Source organism: Pelodiscus sinensis, chromosome 1 (assembly GCF_052426305.1).
Source record: "Pelodiscus sinensis isolate ZL-2025 chromosome 1, ASM5242630v1, whole genome shotgun sequence".
In the NCBI taxonomy this organism is placed as follows: domain Eukaryota; kingdom Metazoa; phylum Chordata; order Testudines; family Trionychidae; genus Pelodiscus; species Pelodiscus sinensis.
The window spans coordinates 216,990,072-217,011,846 of record NC_143052.1 but is presented as its reverse complement, the minus strand read 5'-3'; positions in this window follow the sequence as shown (position 1 = coordinate 217,011,846).

Below are 21,775 nucleotides of genomic sequence, written 5' to 3'. Positions count from 1 at the left end.
GATAAGACTAGATGATCAAAATGGTTCAGTCTGGCATTGGAATATATGATAACTGTATGTATATTTCCCTGTTTCAAAACAGTGACAAATCCTCAATTCTGGTGTTAATGGCGGGAAATGAGGTTGAAAAAATGCAAAGTTAAATCCCTAGGAATGAGATTTGTTTTCTAACAAGATGTCTCGCTTCTCATAATCTACATTTGTCCTTTCAGTTGTGTCAGATAAAATGCCATGCCTGTATTGTTGTGGTTGATTTCATTTACCTGCCTGGGGGTAGACTAGAATAGAGAGGGACAACAGGACTTGGAGTTGCAAACTCACTTTATTATGTATAAAATATTGGCATGTGCCGTAATATATGGTGTAGGATACAACAACTTTAGCACTTCAGAGGTCATCATTTTCTTTAACAAGTTAACTATTTCAAAAAACCATACATTTGCATGGGTGGGGGGACTTTTGCAGGACCCCAGGAGAATTGGCTCTATGTCTGCTGGGGAGGGCCTTCTATGTTGGGAATATTCCTGACAGGGAGGGCATAGGGCTGCTTTGTATCTACTTTTCACTAGTAAAGCCAATATAAATGGGCCCCTGGCATCAATGAGTCAAGCACAGAGAATCTACCTGTTACAGCACCTCAGAATTTGGTGCAAAATCTGAACACTAGTCCCATACAGACATGCACATACAGACCTGAGTGTAGTTTTTAAATACTATAAGATGTTATATAAGATAAAATATGACAAACCTAGAAAGTACTCACTGTTGACACACAGAAGCCAGGGGCAATTTGGCTGAGCCAATGGCCTTGATGCTCCTGTTGTTGCTTTATTTGAAGGTGACAGGACCCAGGTGATGTAGTGTGTCCCACAGAGGATCTCCATGGCCAAGTGAAGAAGAGTAAGTCATAGGGCAAGTCTACACTAAGACATATCTTGGCATAACTATGTTGCTCAGGTGGTGTGAATTTTCCTGAACAACATTGTTCTAACGACCTAATGCAGTTAGGACACTACAATCTAACTCCCATAGTTAGAACATAATTAATTCATCTCTCATCAACATAGCCACAGCTTCTCTGGAAGGCAGATTAACTACACCCACAGGAGAAGCTCAGTGTAGGAGCATCTTCACTTAAGTGCAACAGCAGCACCACTGCACCAGTGCAACATCTTAAGTAGAGCTCTGCCTTCAGTCCCCAGATACGAACAACACAGATGCAGAAAATTACTTACCAGTATCAGTTGTTCTCTTGCACAGGAGACGTGATGGGAGAGAAAAGGTGAAGAAGCAGTAAGTAGCACACGGTAGTGGTGGTTGAGAAGGAAGCTTAACACATCTGAAAGATAGCTATGGTTTAAGAAAAAATCCTTAGAACTAGCTGGACATTCATCTTAATAAAACTGCTTAAAATAATGTAATAGATTTCCCCACATTTTCTAGCCATTTCTAATTATCATCTGCAAAATACATTTTATAATTCTAGGAGAAATTCAGACAATACCAGGTTAAGCTTTTCATACTGAAGCTTGCTTTAGGACATGCATCATGGCTATGCATGGAGAAACTTGTCTTAGTGGGTTGAGAATTATCTAAAGGACACAGGGAAGAAAAAGTCAATAGAACTTTTGAAAGTGGAAAGTGATGAGGTGAGCAACATGGGAATTAGACCTGATCACACTATTTTCATTTAGTAATGGCCAGAGCATTATCCACTATCAGTACAGAAGCATAAGAAACTCTGCCTTATTATACTATTCAGTGGCTCAATAATAATGGAAATTCTACCGAAAGATAACAAATCAAAAAGTAAATCAGCCATTTCTCAGATTAACTTATGTCCTCTGATCACAAGCACCAGATATCAAGGATAGAAGCTGAGAGTATTTGACAGCAAGAACCCTTTAAAGCCATCTAAATAGCACAATTTATCAGTCACTTTTGTCACGGTTGGGATCCAAGTACAGTTCATTGGCTTCATAAGATGTTTGACTATAAAATCTATTGCCTGCCTTCCAATTATCCTTCATTAGCCAAACTATTTGCCAATCTGCCCTTTCTGTACTGCCGTGAATCCAGTTAACGCCAGTGATGAATTTATTCTCACAATAACAGTGAAACGACATTCTTTTCAGAGACACTCGCCACAGTTGCACTGAAGGGGAAAAAAATTCTTTGATCCCAGAGACATGTTGTCATACTGAGGATGGGAACAAATGTAGCATAAAAGTCAACTGCAGTACTTCTACCACAAATGGAGTCTCCTTTTAGAGACATCAGTCAATCGAATTGACATTTGCACTTAACACTGTAAAATCCCAGAGGTGTTTTCCCCCACTGTAATCTGAGCAGGGTCATGAGATGCATGTTCTTTTGTAGATGTGGCAGAACAGAATTCCTGCCCAGCCTAAACCACTGTAATATTTAAATCCTGGAAGGTGTCAAGAGTGCTATCTACTTTTTAAACACTGATTCCTGTTACACAGAGCAAATACTAGGTGGCTTTATGGTCTTATAATGGGGTTTGCCAGACCCATATTGAGCACAGAGGGGGGAGGGAGGAGAGTCTCTCCTATTTATAAGCAAGCAGCCTGATCACATCCCCTCACAGTTGCCAGAATTGCCAATCATGTAGGCACAGATAGCCAAGGCTGCATCTAATACAGAAAACTAGGCCTCTCGAAAGGGGAGAGCACAGAGGAGAAAAAGGAGGCAAGAAGGCCTGCGATAACAATGAGGTAACCACCCTGTACCTGGCTGCCTCCAGGAAAACAGCCAGGAGACACCCACAGTGAAGGGCTGACAGATTTAATTGGAAGTGAGGGTCTAAGAACTGACTTGGCTGAGGGCAAACTAAGGAGGGTCAATCAGGAAAAGTTGAGACCCCCTGAAGGACCATTCTAAGAGATGAAGACAGGTCCCTACAGAATGGCACAAACAGATTGTTTCACAGGCTAGCATCTGGCCTACTGATGAGCTCTGAATTACTTGTAAACTCTGACCAAAAATATCTAGGAATCAATGTAGGCAGTTACCTGATGGTGTCTTAATGGGCAACAGTGACAATTAAAGTGTGTAAGGTATTTTGGACTGTATTAAGAAAGGGAAAGAGAATAACATGGAAAATCAAGTTTCAGAGGGGTAGCCGTGTTAGTCTGTTTCAGCAAAAACAACAAGGAATCCGGTAGCACTGTAAAGACTAACAAATTTATTAGGATATTATAGAATAAGTTTTGTTGAGTTACAGCTCACTTCCTCAGATGTTGAAGAAAGAAAGAAAGAAAGAAAGAAAGAAAGAAAGAAAGAAAGAAAGAAAGAAAGAAAGAAAGAAAGAAAGAAAGAAAAGATGTGGTGACAGGATCTAACCACATCAGCTACATACCACCAAAGGCTCATTCATGTGCACATCTACTAATGTGATATATGCCATCATGTGCCAACAATGCCCCTCTGCCATGTATATCAGACAAACAGGAATGTCTTTAAGTAAAAGAATAAATAGACACAAATCAGACATTACATGCAAATAGACACAAATCAGACATCCCCCCCATGCAAACAGTTTCAGACTTACAAGTTGCTATTCCCAGACGGAAAATCTTCAAACAAAGACTGCAGAGAGAAACTGCTGAGCTGAAATTCATATGTGAAATAGACATCCTGGGCCAGGTCTAAAAAAACACATTGAATGGTTCTCACATTACAATAGGTAATTTCCCATTCAGGTACTCTGGCCTTATTACTGTTGGAGATTAGCCACATCCATTCTGATTTAATTAGTACTGCCCTCACACTTCCATCTCTGTATCCCCCCCCCCCTTCTCTCTTTCTTTTTTTTTCTCTTCAGCATCTGCGGAAGTGAGTTGTATCTCATGAAAGTTCATGCTCTAATCTATCTATCTATCTATCTTAGGGTATGTCTACACTAGCCTCCTAGTTCGAACTAGGGAGGCTAATGTAAGCATTTGAAATTGCAAATGAAGCCCGGGATTGCAAATGAAGCCTCATTCCAGGAGGAGTAACAGCCATGTGTAGCTGTGGGCAGTTAGTCCGGACTAGTGACATTTAAAAATGGCGGCCAAATGGGAACATGCAAATAAAGCCTGGGATATTTAAATCCCGGGCTTCATTTGCAAGTTCGAATGCCTACATTAGCCACCCTAGTTCAAACTAGGGGGCTAGTGTAGACATACCCTTAGAGTGCTTCTGTCTTTGCAGCTGTTTGTTCAAGAACTCCTCCTAAATCATAAGAGCTAGGACCACCAAATTTGGTATGCAGCTTGTTCTTACCCCAACGTAAACAAAGGTCATGGTTTAGTTGTGCCAGGAAAACAGGAAGTGCTAGGAATGGGACTATTTCCATCCCCCTAAAATAACCTTCTGACACCCTCCTTCCACATCTCTCTGCTGGGTCAGCACCCCCAATTTGACAAATGCTGCTCTTCCTCATGAAATCTGTAGAGTACAGGGTAAAAGCCCATAAAAGATCAAATTTCACAGGGGAGACCAGATTTCACTGTCTGTGATGCATTTTTCATGGCAATGAATCTTGTAAGACTCTGCTCATTATTTTAGGAGCTGAATTTTTGAATGTTTGAGATTGAAAGTATGGCATGACTGAAATAAAAGTACAGTAATTCCTCATTTAACACTATAGATGCATTTTTGAAAATATTCGTGCTAAGTGAAAACATGCTATGCAGGGTCAATTTTCCCATTAAAAATAATGGAAAAGGTGGGGGTTGCATTTCAGGTGGTGGTGGCAAAGTCAATTTATTGTTGGTGCTGGGTCATCAACAACAACATTAGATATCTAGCAACACAAGAAAACTAGCAACACAAGTCACCGCGGTTTGTTAAAACACAAAGATAAACACATGAGTGAACAGAGGAGTGCTGTGACACGTGTATTTATCTGCTCATGCATATTACCACTGTTTTCACCAACTTATACCACCGTGCAAAGTAGTCCGCCACTTTATTATTTTGGTGTTATTTCAGGGACAGTCGTGTTATTTGAAAAACGATCCCTAAAAAAATTCGCGCTATTGTGAAAACGTGCTAACTGGTCTTGTGTTAAATGAGTAATTACTATGCAACAAGGCAGAGTGCACTTCCTCAAAGTTCAACATTTCCTCTAAAGCAAACTCTTGTTCTAACCAATGGACACTCTTTTTTTTTCCCGTTTATGATACAATACTTTGCCTCATTCTTTCCTTACTGGTTACACCCAGTTTCCTCATGCTTCTTGTCTCTCAGCCCAGGATAAGGCTCATTGTCTATTCACAGACATTAGACAAACAGTTCATAGGTAGCATAGCACTGAGCATAATTGATGTAGCAACTTTCAAACACTGCAGGTGAGGTAAAGGTGGGTTTACCCCAAATGGAAGAGAAGTATGTGACAGCATCATGCTAAAATTCGACACTTTACGTGGGGGTCTCAACAAACACTCTAGTTATCTTACCCATTTCAAAGATAGCTTCCCCAATTATCACCTCTAATATCTTTAGCTCACAGACATTTACCTCCCCCCCCTCCCCGCATCCTCCTTCTGTTCTGAAATTTGATTTGTCCTTTTCATATGTGTTCCTTTCTTTTAATTGCATCCTTTGGTATATATGGTTGTGACACTTTGTGACGGTGCGTTGGGGTCCCCCGTCTCCTGCACCCCGAAATGGCACAAACAGACTGCACCAGCCGGTGGACTAGAGGAAGTTTATTGCCTCTCCAGGATACAGCACAGCACAGATGTAGTCTGGTCACAGAGCTGGGCTAGGATGCCTCAGGCCCCCTTGAGATGGGGGAGACTGGGCCCCTAAACTCCAGCCTCTTTCCCTAGGCTCTCCTCCATGCTCCCAGACAGTAACTAACTAAATTCCCTTCCAGCCCTGCCCCCCAGTCAGGGCAGCATTCCACCTTCCTTTGTTCCTCTCCATGGGGGGTGTCTGGCCACTGGTTCAACAAGTTTGGCATTACCTTGGCCTAGTGAGGTTTTCCCTGCTGGGTCTTGCTCCAGACAGCAGGGGTCACCACAGCCCAGCAAGTACCCCCACTACGTCACACACTTTTCTTCCAGTATTTGATCTGAGGAAGTGGGTCTGGCCCACAAAAGCTCATCATCTAATAAACCATCTTGTTAGTCTTTAAAGTGCTACATTGTCCTGCATTTTGCTTCAGCTACACCAGACTAACACGGCTACATTTCTATCACTATATTACCTCCATGGCACTAATGCAGCGCCATTATAAACACTATATCCCTACCTGAGGCACTACCTCTTTCCATTTCTAGCTCCCTTTAAAATTCCAGCTGGTTTCTTGCTGGAGAACAAACTTTCTGACAAATGAACAGAATCAAAATAAACAGGAATGTTCTTGGTCTTGAGTCCTGAGTCTGCTGAGTCACTGGTAATAAATCTAATGGCATCTATTTGGGAATGAAAAGCAAAGCAGGGTCAGCACATCACTGCCGCTATTCCCTCTGTACACCAAGCACGCGGGGATTTTCCACTCTGAAAAAAAGTCTCGCCTCCTTGATAACAGTGGAAAGTCATCTGCAAGAGGGCTTGTATTTTTAAATGATTGGCATGGATTTAATTTCACAGTATCAAAAGCTGCACAAACAGCAAATATTTTGTCTTGCTAATTGCAAGCAGTGGTCTGCCTGAGTTCTCCCCTGTCATCTGTTGATGAACTGGGGGAAAATACTTCCAGTGGAACTGATAGTATTTGCACGGACACACCTACTTTGCCTTGTGATCAGTTATTCAGTGTGGTTTGACACAGTGATCAATTTCAGCTGTTCTGAGTTAAGATTCACTTTCATCAGCAGACCAACCAGCTCTCCAGCTCTGAATTTTGCTTTAGCAAAATTGGGATTCTTAAATAGCTGTGCTTCTTAATCATCTTCATTTGACATGAAGGCTATGTTCTTTTCCTTTGAATGCAAGGCTCACCATGCTTATCCACATCTTTGCCACCATAATTACATTTTTGCAATGCCTTTTGCAAAAGTCTAAATTATTGTGATGTTTCTAGCAGATTGTCCTGGCCTGCTTATTACATAGGATTTTAGAGAAAGAATATAGCATGAGCAGTACTGACTTCCAACTTATTTCTGAATGATGTTTAAGGTTGTGATGGTTTGGGTCACAGAGATCCCATTGAGACTGTCACCTGATGAATTTATCATGCCACTGAGCCCATCTGTCTGCCTTCTGGCATGCCCCACCACCTGTCCTGCTGAGCCAGAAGCTCTGATCTCCCCAAGCAAAGGCACAGAGTTGGGGTAACAGTCCCCAAGTGGAATAACACAGACACTGAGAACAATTCAGCTCTGGGAGGACTCCGTTATGGAGACTTGAGAGCATCCAAGTGTACAACCCCTATGGAACCAAACTCCCAAATAAATCCATCTTACTTTGTATAAAAGTTTTACACAGAAAAAACTCATAACGTTTGCCCCCTTTATCAATGAAAGAGAGATATGCACTGCTGTTGTCCCCTCCCTTCCAGGTAGCACTGTGTTTGATAATAGACAAAATATTATTTAATTAAGTATAAAAAGTGGGATTTAAGTGGTTGCAAGTGATGACAGATCAAAATAAGCTGCTAATCTAAAATAAAATAAAATAGGCCAGCTAAGCCTAATACACTAAGAGAAATCATAATATCTAATCCTAATTTTTTTCAGGACAGAGCTGATCTTTTCCCTGACTTGGATCTAGCAGCTTCTCCCCTTGTTAGAGTTCTTTTATTTCTGGGTGCTTTCACATGTCCTTTTCTGGTGAGGAGCAGTCTGTGAAGCCAGCACAAAATGATCATTGTTAATGTCCCATTCCCTAAATAGAATGCTAGATTTCATTGTTCCATTCCCCCGACCTCTGTGGAAAAATACAAAATTCAAGATGGATTCCAACATCAGGTGGCATGGGCACGTTATAGAACCTACTATAATTCAGGTTTACAGGAATAACAAAACTATTTACAGATCATTGTCTTGAGCACCAGGCCATTAAGGCCCTGAAGTACCACTAATGGTTTTCACTACAAGACCTAGATTAATAAACATGTTTACAGTTCATATTTCTAACTTCACGTACAAAGATACATGCACACAAATAGAGTACAGGCAGTCCCCGGGTTACGTACAAGATAGGGACTGTAGGTTTGTTCTTAAGTTGAATCTGTATGTAAGTCGGAACTGGCGTCCAGATTCAGACACTGCTGAAACTGACCGCCAGTTCTGACTTACATACAGAATCAACTAAGAACCCCAGGCGTCCCCAAGTCAGCTGCTGCTGAAACTGATCAGCAGCTGATTCCAGGAAGCCCGGGGCAGAGCAACTCTGCCTGGGGTTTCCTGTAGTCAGCGCTGGTCAGTTTCAGCAGAAGCTGACTTGGGGACGCCTGGGGCAGAGCAGCTGGGGTGCTGCTGGGTTGCTCCAGTAGCGCCGCTCCTCGGTGCTACTGGACCAACCCAGCAGCACCCCATCTGCTCTGCCCCAGGCGTCCTGATTCAGCTGCTGCTGAAACTGACCAGCAGCGGCTGAATCAGGACCTGGGGCAGAGCAGCTGGGGTGCTGCCAGGTTGGTCCAGTAGTGCCCAGAGCGGGCGCTGCAGGACCAATCGGCAGCGCCCCAGCTGCTCTGCCCCAGAGTCCAAAACAAAAGCCTAGTCTGCTGGGGGGGGGGGGAGCACACTAGCTGCGCCCCCCCCCCAGCAGACCAGGGACACGGGGAGCAGAGCCGCAGCGGCAGCGGCAGCGGCAGCGGGGTGCCGCGCCTCTGAGGCTTTGCTCTGGCAAAGCCTCAGAGGCGAGGGACCCCGCCGCGGCTGCGGCTTCAGTCCCGGTGCCTGTGGTCTGCTGGGGACGGTCCCCAGCAGACCACAGGCACCCAGACTGAAGCGGCAGCAGCGGCGGTTCCCCGTGCCTCTGAGGCTTTGCTCTGGCAAAGCCTCAGAAGCGCGGGAACCTGCCCGGTGCCCCTGGTCTGCTGAAGACGGTCTCCAGCCGACCAGGGGCACTGGAACAGCTTACGAACGGGTCTTTCTCGCCCCGACCTCCGGGGCGAGAAAGCCCCGTTCGTAAGTGCGGATCCGACATAAGTCGGATCCGCGTAAGTCGGGGACTGCCTGTATACACATTCAGGAGACTACAAGCTCTTCAATGATAGGTCACATGCTCTTATTTGCATAAAGCATATTTGATGTTATGCATATTCGTATTAAAACACATTTCCATAAAAATATGAGGTCCAGCATCACAAAGGTATTGGACCTTTAAAGCACTAAATGGTTGGGGTCTAGATGTCTGTCTGCGTGCAGTATTGCAGTAGATAAATTATCTGATAAACTAGTAGAAATGGGAAGAACTTTATCAAAGCCTGACTTCATTGAATTTCAGGACATTCTACTTGCTTGCTTGCGTTCCCATACTTTTTTGCAGTGGTGGAGGGGGTTTTGTAGAAGGACGAGGATGGCTGAGACAGAGGAATTAGTGGAGGGAGTTTGGAGTTCAGAGTATTTGAACAGGGAAGAAATCAGTGCAGGTCTTTCTTTTTTGGAATAACATGTGCTGTTGGTAACAATGGCTATCTGGCTTAAGTGCCCTGTTCAGGACTTTTTTGTATTGTTGTTTTCTGGTACAACTGGTACAGAATTCTAATGAATTTGTTTACAAGTGGATTTTAAATGTAGGAAAAGTGTGTAATATGCCAATTCATATTATTGTGGTGTATATCAAACAACTCATACTTGAATCAAAGTGCTTTTGAAATCTTTACATGTATCTTAAAGGGGACTTTCAAGTAAGGGACCAAGTCATATACATTTAACTTCAGTAAAATTCCAAGTGATGTCAAGAGATAGCAGAACCAGGAAGTTCTTTTTGAATGTGGCCTTCAAAGGCATTTGTATAGTGGATGAACAGTTGTATAAAGTTATTTTTGAATTACAAAAGAACTTGTCACAGTAATTTTAAAATGGAGCTTGAAAAAGACTAGATGATTGCATGGAAATATGCTTAATCTTACTCAAATACATGCAATATTCAAGAGGCACAGATACGAATTTTGATTAGATTTTAATCTTAAATTCATGAGGATTGTTGCTATCAAGATTGCTAGTTGCTCTAGTCTGAATGCGAGTGAAGTTCAGGTAGGCCTGTTTCTGCAACATTTATAATAACCTGTTTTATGGTTGTAAATTATTAGATAAATATTGTTTGCAAAAAATCAGACATCATAGGAATTACCTGTCTTTCCAGGTAACTATTAAATTAGACTAAGAGTTAAAGTGCCAAATTGACATTGGTAATGTCCTTCCAGGCTGAAGAGAGTATTAAGGCATTGTAGACTCATGCACATCAAGCTCTGACCATGCAAATGAATTAACAGAGGAAAATCTGCTCTTTATACCAGTTTGTTTTCCTATTGCAATGCACACATCTTCAAATATTGGGTGAGTGTCCAATCCTTAGGGGCACATATTCTATGCTTTGGTCCTGATTTAGAAGAGAAAATGAGCACATGTATAATATAATCTTAAGCCCCCTAATTTTCAATTGGATTTAGGCATGGGTTTATGTACTTTTTGAATTGGGCCCTTAATTTGCAAGTGTAAGCAAATGAGCTCTCCCCTGATATATAGTGATGAACTAGTGGGGGGAAGTCTTTAGGACCAGACTGTATTTACAAGAACACATTTACTCTGCCTCCACTGACTAACCTAGGTTGCCAAAGTAATCAATTTTGGCTGGTGTTGGGTTACAAATCTCTTTAGTGCTGAATGCAGGGATAGTGAAATATTGTTATTTCTATTGTATAAGTAAAAGGCATCAGAACAATAGTTACTCATGCCCTGATTGAGAGGATCACCCTTAACTGAACTGCTCTTGCTAAGCAGGGGGTGGGATGCCAAATCCTAGTAAAAGGAAATAGGGGATGGGGACAGGTGTTCCTGCCTGATGGTGTGAGCTCTGCCTCAGAATCTTAGAATCTCCCCCTCTCTATTGTTTAAAGACAAAGCTGAATACTCTCAACCCAGAGCCCTTTGATTTATTGTGATGGCTAGAGCTGACACCACTGATAACCAGGTTGAAGTGCTCAGTCTCACACCTGCTGTGGCACAGTGTTTCAGGGAAAGAGATTCCACAGCCTGCACTAGCAGTGAAGTTCCTCCACTCGCTGCTGAAATCACTGAGAGCTGAGTGGAACCTCCAGATGTGGCATTATGAAGGTGGCAATAGAGATGTAAGTGACAGCAGAGAACGTGACAATGCAGATGCCTATGACCTTCATAGTGAATGATGGTGCAGAGGTAGGCGGCAGCAACACGGAGGGAATGGCAGTGACTGTGAACCAGTTGTAGTGCAGTGATGGCAGCAACAGTTGAGATGGGTGATAAATTTACGTGCACACATCTCTGATCTTTTGGCCTTTGCTGGCCTAGGACAGCATCTGTGAGTTGGGTGCAATAGAGGGAGAAGGGAGTGGGGTGGGGTGTAAAAGATATGTTTGCTTGTTGGCCTTTCTCACAGCAAGGTGAGAAACTGAGGCAACGATACCACCCAACGCACTCTAGGGCTGTGTCTACACTGGCATGAATTTCCGGAACTGCTTAAAATGGAATACTATTCCGTTTTCAGTTTTTCCGGAAAAGGAGCGTCTACATTGGCAGGCTGCTTTTCCGGAAAAGCCCTTTTTCTGGAAAAGCGTCTGTGGCCAATGTAGACGCGCTTTTCCGGAAAGGAGCCCTGATCACCATTTTCGCGATTGGCGCTTTTTTCCAGAAAAGACTACTGGGCTATCTACACTGGCCCTTTTCCAGAACAGTGTTCCGGAATAAGGACTTATGCCCGAGCGGGAGCAGAATAGTTTTTCCGGAATAGCGGCTGATTTTGTACAGTAGAGCATCGTTGCTTTTCCGGAAATTCAAGGGCCAGTGTAGACAGCTCGCAGCTTATTCCGGAAAAGCGGCTGATTTTCCGGAATAAGTGGCCCAGTGTAGACACAGCCTTCGTGTTTTGCTTATGATCACATGTCTTTTGACCATAGTTGTGGTGTTTTCCCAAACTATTGTTTGGTTCCCTTGAAATAAAAGTTCTCATTTGTTATATGCAGACTCCAGGCTTGCAAGAGGGTACAACTACCTCTTAGTGGTACCCAGGGATTCTGTTACATTTTCAGATTAATGGCTGGGAGCTAGAGCCAGTTCTGTTTTGCAGTGCCAAGAGGACTCCCCGCCCCCCCAGTAGTGAACCTGGCCCTTGTTGCTACTGACTTCAGCTGGCAGAAATGTTTTGCAAGCAACTCTCCAATGTCTGTGGGAGAGCTGTGCAAGGATAAATTCTGATTCCACTGACAACAGCTTTACACCGATTTAACTCCTCTGAGCACTTGAGAATCTCTCCCACCTTTGCTGTTGCCTGAATGCACTGAGGTATGTAATTGAGGTATAGATTAAAAATTCTGTTTTTAAAACACTTCATTTTTGTTTCCAGCTCACCTTCCTCCTAAAGCATGGGTAAGCTTTGAGAATCAATAGTTCAATGTGTGCAGCGTTAATATGATTTTTCTATTAATCTGTGACAAGCCTTGAAATATAATTTTCAGGCATGACCACCCTATGATGTCTGCCAGCATTGAGCATAACTGACATGGGGCCAGAGCACGCAATTCCAAAAATTACCTCGATGTCTTAAAGTTATCTTACTCATTTGTGCAATCCTCTTGTTAGAGATGTTTCATTAAAGTGTCCTTTACACATGTTTGAAATGTTAATTTTAACAGAAAGGAATCTAATGGATTTATCCCATTAACTTACACACTTTTAATACGTTATTAATTAGATACTACCATTAGCAGGCCGGTTACAGAAATTACAGTATGTTCTATTAAAAATTCAAGAACTTGAACGTTATGGGTCACATCCTCTACTACACTCATTTGTGCTGATCATAGGGAAGGCAGTAGTGAGCTGTTTTTGACTTCCTCTTTCTCTCGCCCAGCCCTGACTCTAATACAAGCTAGAGCAATTTGAAGGCTTCTTTAATTAACATCAGAACTGTTCACCCATCCTCATGAATCCCATGTGCTTTTCAGCCCTTCTTGGAAATGTTTATTGCAAAAGGTACTAAAGAATTGATTGCTGAGGGCCACGCTGATTGCTCAGGGCTACACTGGTTCTTGAGCAGGAATTAGGGTTATGATACATCCCCTTATTGTCACAACCAGGTTTCCCATATCATACATCACAGTATGGGGGACAGAAGGCTCTGCACAAGACTGATGAATGGGTGCCCATTTATAGGCTGTGGGGAAAGATTGGGAGGCCAGAGACCAAAGTACTGACACAGTTATTTTTGATGGGATTCACAGTGGAATGTAGGAAACTGACCTACATGAAGGAACCATAAATCTTGGTTGTGTTTTTTCCCCTCTTTGACAAATTGTACTCTAATTAAACACGACGATGCAGATGGTTTCATTTGGAAAATGCGGTGTATTTACAATTAAATGAGAAATTATGTTTGTTTCTAATTTGGCAGAAATGTTTTCTCTGCAATGCGGTTCATTTTCTAGATTGTAACTCTTGATTATTTGATGTGAAAAGTCTCTTAAATATGCTGAATGGGCTGCTGTGCAAGCGGAGGGAACAGAAGTAGCTGGTGGATTTTGGAAGTTTAAGTATAACTAGGTCTCCTTTGGTCATTCTGAATGTCACTACACTACAGTATGTCATGATGTATAGTTAACAAGTCTGTATCATTGAGCTTGTCATGCTCTCTAGAGACACTTATGACACGAGTGCCTACCTCAGGGCAAACTATCAAAAATTGGACAGACACCCCAAGCTGATGGGATGTTCTATAATTAGATTTCACCGACTCAGTAACAAATGTAAACGCATGGATCGCTCCAACTGTCTTACCATGGACTCACTGTCAGTTCCTTGAGGCTCTCCAGTCTAACTTGCATTCACACAAGCTGAGCTTAGTGATAGTCACTAAACCCATAAAATATTCAGGTTGCTCCCAGCCCCAAGAGACAAGCCATTTACCCCAGAACAATTGGTTCCCTAGATCTTACACCAAGGACAATGTCTGTAGCCAATCCTGTAATAAATTATTGTGACAGACCCAGACCAGCTGTCTGCCATACATTAATAGAGGGAAGACATGCTGGAGCTTGGGGTCACCATCTTTCTCTTCCCTGGGTAACAAAAAGACAAGTCTAAGTGCAGCATAATAAGGCAGGCACCTGGGGTCAATTAGACACCTGCAGCCAACTAAGGCATGTGGTGCTGCTTTAAAAGGGCTTCCACCGGGCAAAAGACAGGAAGTGCTGTGTGGGTGTGAGCTGAGGACTGATGAGCAGGTATCAAAGGAAAGGTGTTGGGAGGGATTATTTGGTGAAGTGGTCCAGGGAAAAGTTGCTAGATTGAGTGGCAGTACCCCTGCCTGTGGCTGCTGCTTTAGGGTCCCTGGGCTGGAACACTGAGTAATAGGCAGGCCTGGGTTCCCCCAACCTTGCCAGGACATCACAAGAACCTGCCCCCAAGAAGGGAGATCAGGACTCCAGATTTTATCCCAATTTATGAACTAGCCTGTGATGAGTGTGGCTTGTTAAGCTGTGGCTCCTGCCTCTAGTAGAGAGAAAGAGGCCATGTGGAGGGCCACAGTGAGCCTCTGAGGCTAACACAATCCACCAATAGTGCGAGATCCACTGGGAACAGCTGGAGCTTTGCCACACTATATAAAGGTTTACTAAGTAGGAAAGAGACGTGAGAGTTGTTTACAGATTAAAGCAAGCATATACACACACATGAGTTACTAGCTAAATCCTAAGTGACAGAATTGTGTGATGTCTCAAATTAAGATGTATTTCAGGGCAAAATGTGGGGGATCTCTCTTTTCAGTTTACAGTCTGTAGGCCCTTTGAAAGTTCAACAGCAAAGATGACAAATTTTCTTGTGTCCTATTTCATTATTTACAGTGGCTTTCCAGTTCATGAGGTGAGCTCCCTTGCACATAACATTTTCAAGGTGAGATAGGACCATACACTGATCTTTTGTATTGTTCCTTAATGTGGGGAGAAGGGAGCTGGGTGGAGAGGGGTGGACAATTCTCATGTCTGGGTTCATATATTTGGTGGAAACACTTCTACATTTTATGATGGGGCAGCTGCCCTGTCACTTGCCCTACCAAGGGTTAAATGCAGCACTGGGAGAGGTATGGGGCTGTGAAGCCAGCAGCGCTGCAGATAGCAGCCAATTAGAGCTCAGCTGGAGATGTATAATTAGGGGCTACTGGAGAGGAGGGAAACAGACATTCTTGCTCTAGCTGTGGGAAGCTACTGGGGAGCTCTGGCCTGACTCCACTCCCAGGCTGCAGGACCTGAGGCAAGGCCTAAGGGTCCAATGGCTGTGGGGAAGCAGCCATGGCAGGAGAAGGCAGCAGGTCCACCCCCTTGCCAATGATGAGAGGCCATTTCAGACTGCAGTTTGTCCTGAGTCAGGGGCTAGATGACTGGCAATGGGACATTGAGGCAAGGTGGCTATAGGGGGCTGGGGTTCCCTGGGAGGGGAGGACTACAGGGTGCAGAGGCATTGCAGTAGGGTAACACTGTGAGGAAAGGGCACTGAGAGCCAGTACAAGCAACAGATAACTGAAGGTGAGACTTTGGCCAGCAGAAGATACTCCAAAGCTGGAGCGCTGATTCCCTGAGTGAGCAGGAGGTGCCGTGGCGGTGAGTTATGACCCATTACAAAGTTATAAAATAAAACCTATGTATTCCTTACAGTGTGGAATATAAATGTTACAAGTGAAATTAACAGACTCAGCAACTGATGAGCATTTCACAAAGCGTAAGCATTAAATACCTTCTTATAAGACCAATGCCTATTTTGAACAAAACTAGCCTACAGGTGAGCTGGTTTGTTTTCCAGCTATGAGTCTGTTCTTAGCTAACACCCAGGGCCTGGGCCAGAGCAGGCACTTGGCTTACCAGCATCCCATAGGTGTATTAGGAATGCCTGAAGGAGGATGCTTGGTTTGTAAGCATGTATGTAAAACTGGTAAATCCTTTGTGTCATAAATTGTGCTTAAGAACATAAGAACAGCCATACTGGGTCAGACTAACAGTCTATCCAGCCCAGTATTCTGTCTGCCAAGAGTGGCCAACACCAGATGCCCCAGAGGGAGGGAACACAACAGGTAATCCTCATGTAATCCCTCCCCTGTAACCCACCTCCAGAGAAACAGAGGCTAGGGACACCATTCCTACCCATTCTGGCTAATAGTCATTGATGGACCTAACCTCCATGAATCTATCTAGTTCTTTTTGAACCCTGATAAAGTCCTAGCTTTCACCAAATCCTCTAGCAAGGAGTTCCAGAGGTTGACTGTGTGCTGAGTGAGGAAAAACTTCCTTTTGCTTGTTTTTAACCTTCTGCCTATTAATTTCATTTAGTGACGCTTAGTTCTTATATTTGGGAGTAAGTAAATACATTTTTCTTACTCATGTTTTCCACACGAGTCATGATTTGATAGACTTCTATCATATCCCCCCTTACTTTCATTGCATGAGAGTAAAGTGCATAGTACAGCCAACTTAGGAGAACTTAGGAAGTTTAATTCCCCAAGATGTATAGTACTATACTTATGCATTATGGGGGATTAATTCCATGAGTGGGTTTTAGTGACACACAAATGGAGCCTCTTTCTCATATCATTCAGATTTAGAACTCTCCTTTTTACCTACTGTTGCTTTCAGCACCTAATTGACCTTCCATTGATCTTCTCTTCATTTTGTTACAATCTCTTTTCACTCCTCTTTGTTGGTAGAGATACCCAGCACTGGTTAAAGATCTCCAATTTACTTTTTGAGGAGCAACAGCCATCTGTTTCAGTGGAAGCATCTGATCTTCTGCTCTCAGAGCAGATGGTCTTCTCTTATAATGGCCGCCTCCTACTGCTCCAGTTTCTCTTCATTTGTTGTCGCTGTAACACAACAAATGCTTGTGTTGGCTGGTTAAGTCTCCTTGTACATACCATAACACTGCATCTGTGAATTAAACATAGCTGTATACGGCAGTCTAAAATATTATATTCTGCTTACACTTGCCAGAATACTACAGTAATGTAGCACCTTAAACTTCTGAGTGAAGCTAGCAATTGAAGATATTCTTTGCCAATAAAGAGAAATGCTATTTCTGCTCCACTAGTTAACCCAAGAAGTGAGTCAGTCGCTCTCGGAAGAATTTTTTCCTATTTTGGCGTTGGAAGATAAGGCTTCAGACTCCTCTGGTATTTTTCCACTAAGACTTCTGGAACTCTGAGACATCCATTTGCGGATCATTTTACCAGAAAAGCTAACGTTATCATTTTTGAAGAGAAGTTATTTACTTTGACTACTGTATTAGCAGCAGCAGGGAACACGTTTCTGTGATAAGTTCTGTGGAAGAGTGCCATCTTCTGGTTTGTTCATTTTTGGGGAAATCTTACTTCTCTTGTATGACGAGGGAACCTTGACAGCAAATTTGCATAAGCCATCACATGAATTGCTGAGGAATTAATTTAAAAATATCCAGACTCTCCCCAAGGGCACGCAGTGCTTTGAGACTCCTTACCACCATATGCCCTGAAAGTGAAGTAGCCTTTTCTGTGCCTGCTGTAACTAAGCTCCCTGAAACCACCAGCACAAACGCTACCTTCCAGGACTTGCTCTCACTGTACAGATAAGGATAGGCCCACCACTTCAATCTCTCAGAAGTTCCACTAGTCAAATGTCAGTGCCCCTGTCTTTCAGTGGAGCTGAAGCCAGCTTTGATGGCCACTATTACCCTACTTGTGGAAATGAAGATGTGCCTGGTACGATGGCCACCAATTCCCAATGTTGTGAATAAGCTTGAAGTCAGGCTGTCCTCAGGAAGATGGCAGCCATTCTTGGTGAAGAAACTAGATTAGATGCCATAAGGAGCAGGATTGTGAGGGACAAAAGCCAGACAGAGGGGTACTTTGAGATTTGGTGTTGACAAGAGAGACTGAAATGTGTGGATGACTGAGGGAAGCAGAAACACTGCAGCAGGTGCATAGTAATGTGGGAAGTAGGGAGGAGACTGAGGAAGGAATGCAGGGGAGTGTGGAGAATAGTGTGTATATGTGTGTGGGGAGGAGGACGACTGAAGTGGCAAGGGAAAAAGCCTTAGCAGAGAGGAGGAACTTAATGAGTAGAAGGTAGAGTTACCAATTTTGGTTGGATATATTCCTAGAGGTTTCTTCAGTTGACAATCTTTAATTAAAGATTAAATTGTAATTGCTGAGACTCCAAGCCAGTCCTGGTGGGTTGACAACCCTAAGGCTGTCAGAGGAAAGGGAAAGAAATAATGTAGTCTATTGTGGGGCGGCAGGGGACAGGTGGAAGTTGGGCAACATGGAGGGAGATGAAAAGCTACTTATCCTTTCTCTTTAGGGGGAATGGCCATTCCCTACAACTCATGGGATAAGAGTGGTTAAGCAGAGTACTCTCCAAGCAGTAAGGGTGGGTTGGCTTGCAGTTTTCAGAATGTGTCTGAAGCTGAATTTTGAATCTGAGATGATCACAGAAATTGAGGGTGGGCATCTTCTCCCTAAAGGGGAAAACATAAAAGCTGGCGGAAAGCATGGGTGGTTCCAAGGGATGAGAGCCTGACTGAATGCTAGTGTCAGGAGCTCGCACCCTTCGCACTCACCCATGAACACAGGCCTGCTTCTATGGTGAGACAGCAGGGTCCATCCACATTCCCTCCCAGCACTGATTCTTTAAACTCTAGGCTGCAGCTGGAGAAGAAGGCACTAATAGTGTGAGAGGAGCTGCAAGAGTCCCAAGCTATATAGCTGCAGCTAGGCACCTCCTCTTCTGTCCCCCCCCCCCCTCCTCCTTCTCCTTAGGCACTGCTGGGGCAGTTGGCAGAGGGGGACAGTGCAGGGACTATGTGGTGCCTCTTGCATGTGGTCCTCATGATACTGCTAGAAGACACAAGGGGCTTCCCATGGCACATGACATCAGCTCAGTCCCATCCTCAAAGTGGGTTAAGGATGTTAATAAGCAGATTGGCCAGACCTGTGAATTTTTTGCTGTTGTTCCCTTCTTCTATCGCACACAATTGATTCCTGTGCAGCACTGTGTGCATGGCCAGCTTGTAGTATGGTGACTGGAAATGGGAAAGGCGGTTGAGATTTCAGGAAGGACATATATTAATGGGACACTGGAATGTGTTAAATGCAAGAGCTGCTACTTGTTCTGGTACCAAGGTTACCAGGAGAGCTGAAGGGTACAATCCTGGCCTCCCTGTGTGTATAATCAAGTGCAATCTCTTCGAACACAGCATGCTTGCTGCATCTCTAGCTACTGAACTAACACAGCCTGGGGACATTGAGGATGATGAGTGAGTTTACTCTTTGGGATACACCCCAAAACTTGCCATTTTTCATTCTACATTGAATGTGTGTGGTATAGGGGTAGCCCTCCCCTTTCTGTAGATGCAATAGAGCCCCGTAACTTGTTTCCAAGCAGCTGGTTCATATTTCCAGGACTGTCTGTGCAACTAGCCCCATGCTCTTTTTTTTTTTTTTTTTTTTTTTGTCTTGTCATTGAGAACTATGATTCTCCGACCTGTATCCCAGAGGGGATGGGAGGGTCATGGGAGCACCTGAGCTCTTCAAGGAGATAGAGGGGACTTTCAAATCCAAACTTATACAGCCCCTGGCCTTTTCTCTTTACTGCCAAGCTACTGGCTACACAGGAGCTAGTGAAGCCAGAGGGAGTGTTGCAGAGAGAGTGGCATCTGTAAGTCTGCTCCAAGTGTCCAGTGTGGTATTTGTGTCTCAAGAGGTGCAGCATTAGGAACAGCACTCATTAGACTCAGTTTTTGAGAACAGATTGATTGGTCAGGGGATGTGGAGTTTTAGTCCCGTTCCTGGTAACATCATTAACTCCTCCTGCAACTTGTCAAATAACAATACACTGGAGTCCCTGGCTGGAAAGCCCAGCAGCCAGACTTGAGACTAATAGTCTGACATCATTTGTCAGGATAAATTTGCAGTGAAAAATATTCTTACTGTATATCAACTCCGAGAGACCATCTGTGAATTATGCCAGCATAAATTAAAATAATAAGCAATTGGGCATAGCCTCGTGTGAATTGATAGTGTTTTTTCTGCAATGGGAGGATGCTCAGCTATTTTTCAGTGATAAAAATAAATTGCTGAAGTTTTATGCATCTTTTAGTACCAGTTGCCTCGTAAGCTCTGGTGGAAGTGGATTAATTCCCACAGACTTCAGTGGGAATTTTATCTATGGGCATCGGGTCTGAATTTAGTCCTATGTTATCAGTTTATTGACCAGTTCAGTGTCCTCTTCTAAAGGGAAGACTTCTGTTTTGACACAGATCTAAGCTCTGGATGTATGTCAGCTGGCATTGCACTCCAGCTACATTAACTGCAGCTCACCATCACACTGCAGGGACACTTGAATGTGCTCAGAGTGTCAGTGCTCATAGATGACAATAGTGCTTAAGAAGGAGGAAATAGGACCAATTTTTTGTTTCCTTGAGTCACAGCAGCTCATGATGATGTGGGGAGTCCTCAAACCCTGCCATGAAAGAGAAACGTAACCATTCCCATTAACAAGCCATCCCCATTATGAAAAAAGACTCATATGGCAGAGAAACTGGTTGTTTCCGCCCTTCACCAACATTCAAAGGCAGACTCTCCTATACACATCTGCATTTGGTTTAGGGAACAATGCGGCTTGCCTTTCCCGCATGTTAACAACCAGAGAGAGAGAGAGTTGAGCACTAGTGTACACTCTTGACCATAATAAATGTAATGGCCGGCCCCAATAAAGCCAGGAAAAAAAACCCAGTGCTTTACAGGATTAAAAACAAGCAGAGGTGGGTGGGGGGAGAAAGATTGAGCCTTTCCACTCCCTTTGTCTACAGGGATGCACGTATGTTTTGACTGGAGATGTGTGCGCTTATAATCACTGGTGATTGCTGTAGCAACAGATGGGTGGTATGGATCCATCTATATACATGTGAACCATGGCTGAAACTCAAGGTATACAGGCCAAATCAGACCTGAGCAGAGAGCTAAAAATCAAACCCAGTGATGATACATGTTGGACCTGACTGGTCCCAGAGGAGGGTTTTTTTCCAGACCAAGGGAAGTCAGTGTTCCCCTGCTGACTGCCCCGCTCCTGGGCTACTCTCCCTAGGGCTCTCTTGCTGCCCACCCCATTAAAGCTGGACTGCCATGGCTCCCCACCTTGCTGCCCACCCACTACCTCAGTCACCCAGATTGAGGCCGTCCTGCTGCAGCGAGGCCTCCTGCCTCCGCCAGCCCCACTTCAGCAGGGGGAGCCCCAGCAGAGGATGCCCGATCACCCCACTGTCACCAGGGGTTTGCAGCTTTGCTGCAGCTGGGGGTTCCCCAGGTCGGGGGGAGCTCCCCGGCCACTGCCTGGCTCATTGATCCTGGGGGTTCCCACCAGGCCTGGGGATCCCCAGATGCTGCGTGGCCCAGCCAGAGCTCACCAGCCCCTGCATTGCTCCAGGGATCTTTGATCCAGCAACATCTGTGGCCCTGCCAGGCCATGAATGTTGCTGGACAAGTGAGTCCCAGATTTGGGAGGTTCAACCTGTAGTTGTTTTATGGCTGTTTGATGTATAATGAGTGAATGAGGAAAAGGAATCAGTCTACCTAACTGGTGTAGACACTGAATAAAAGG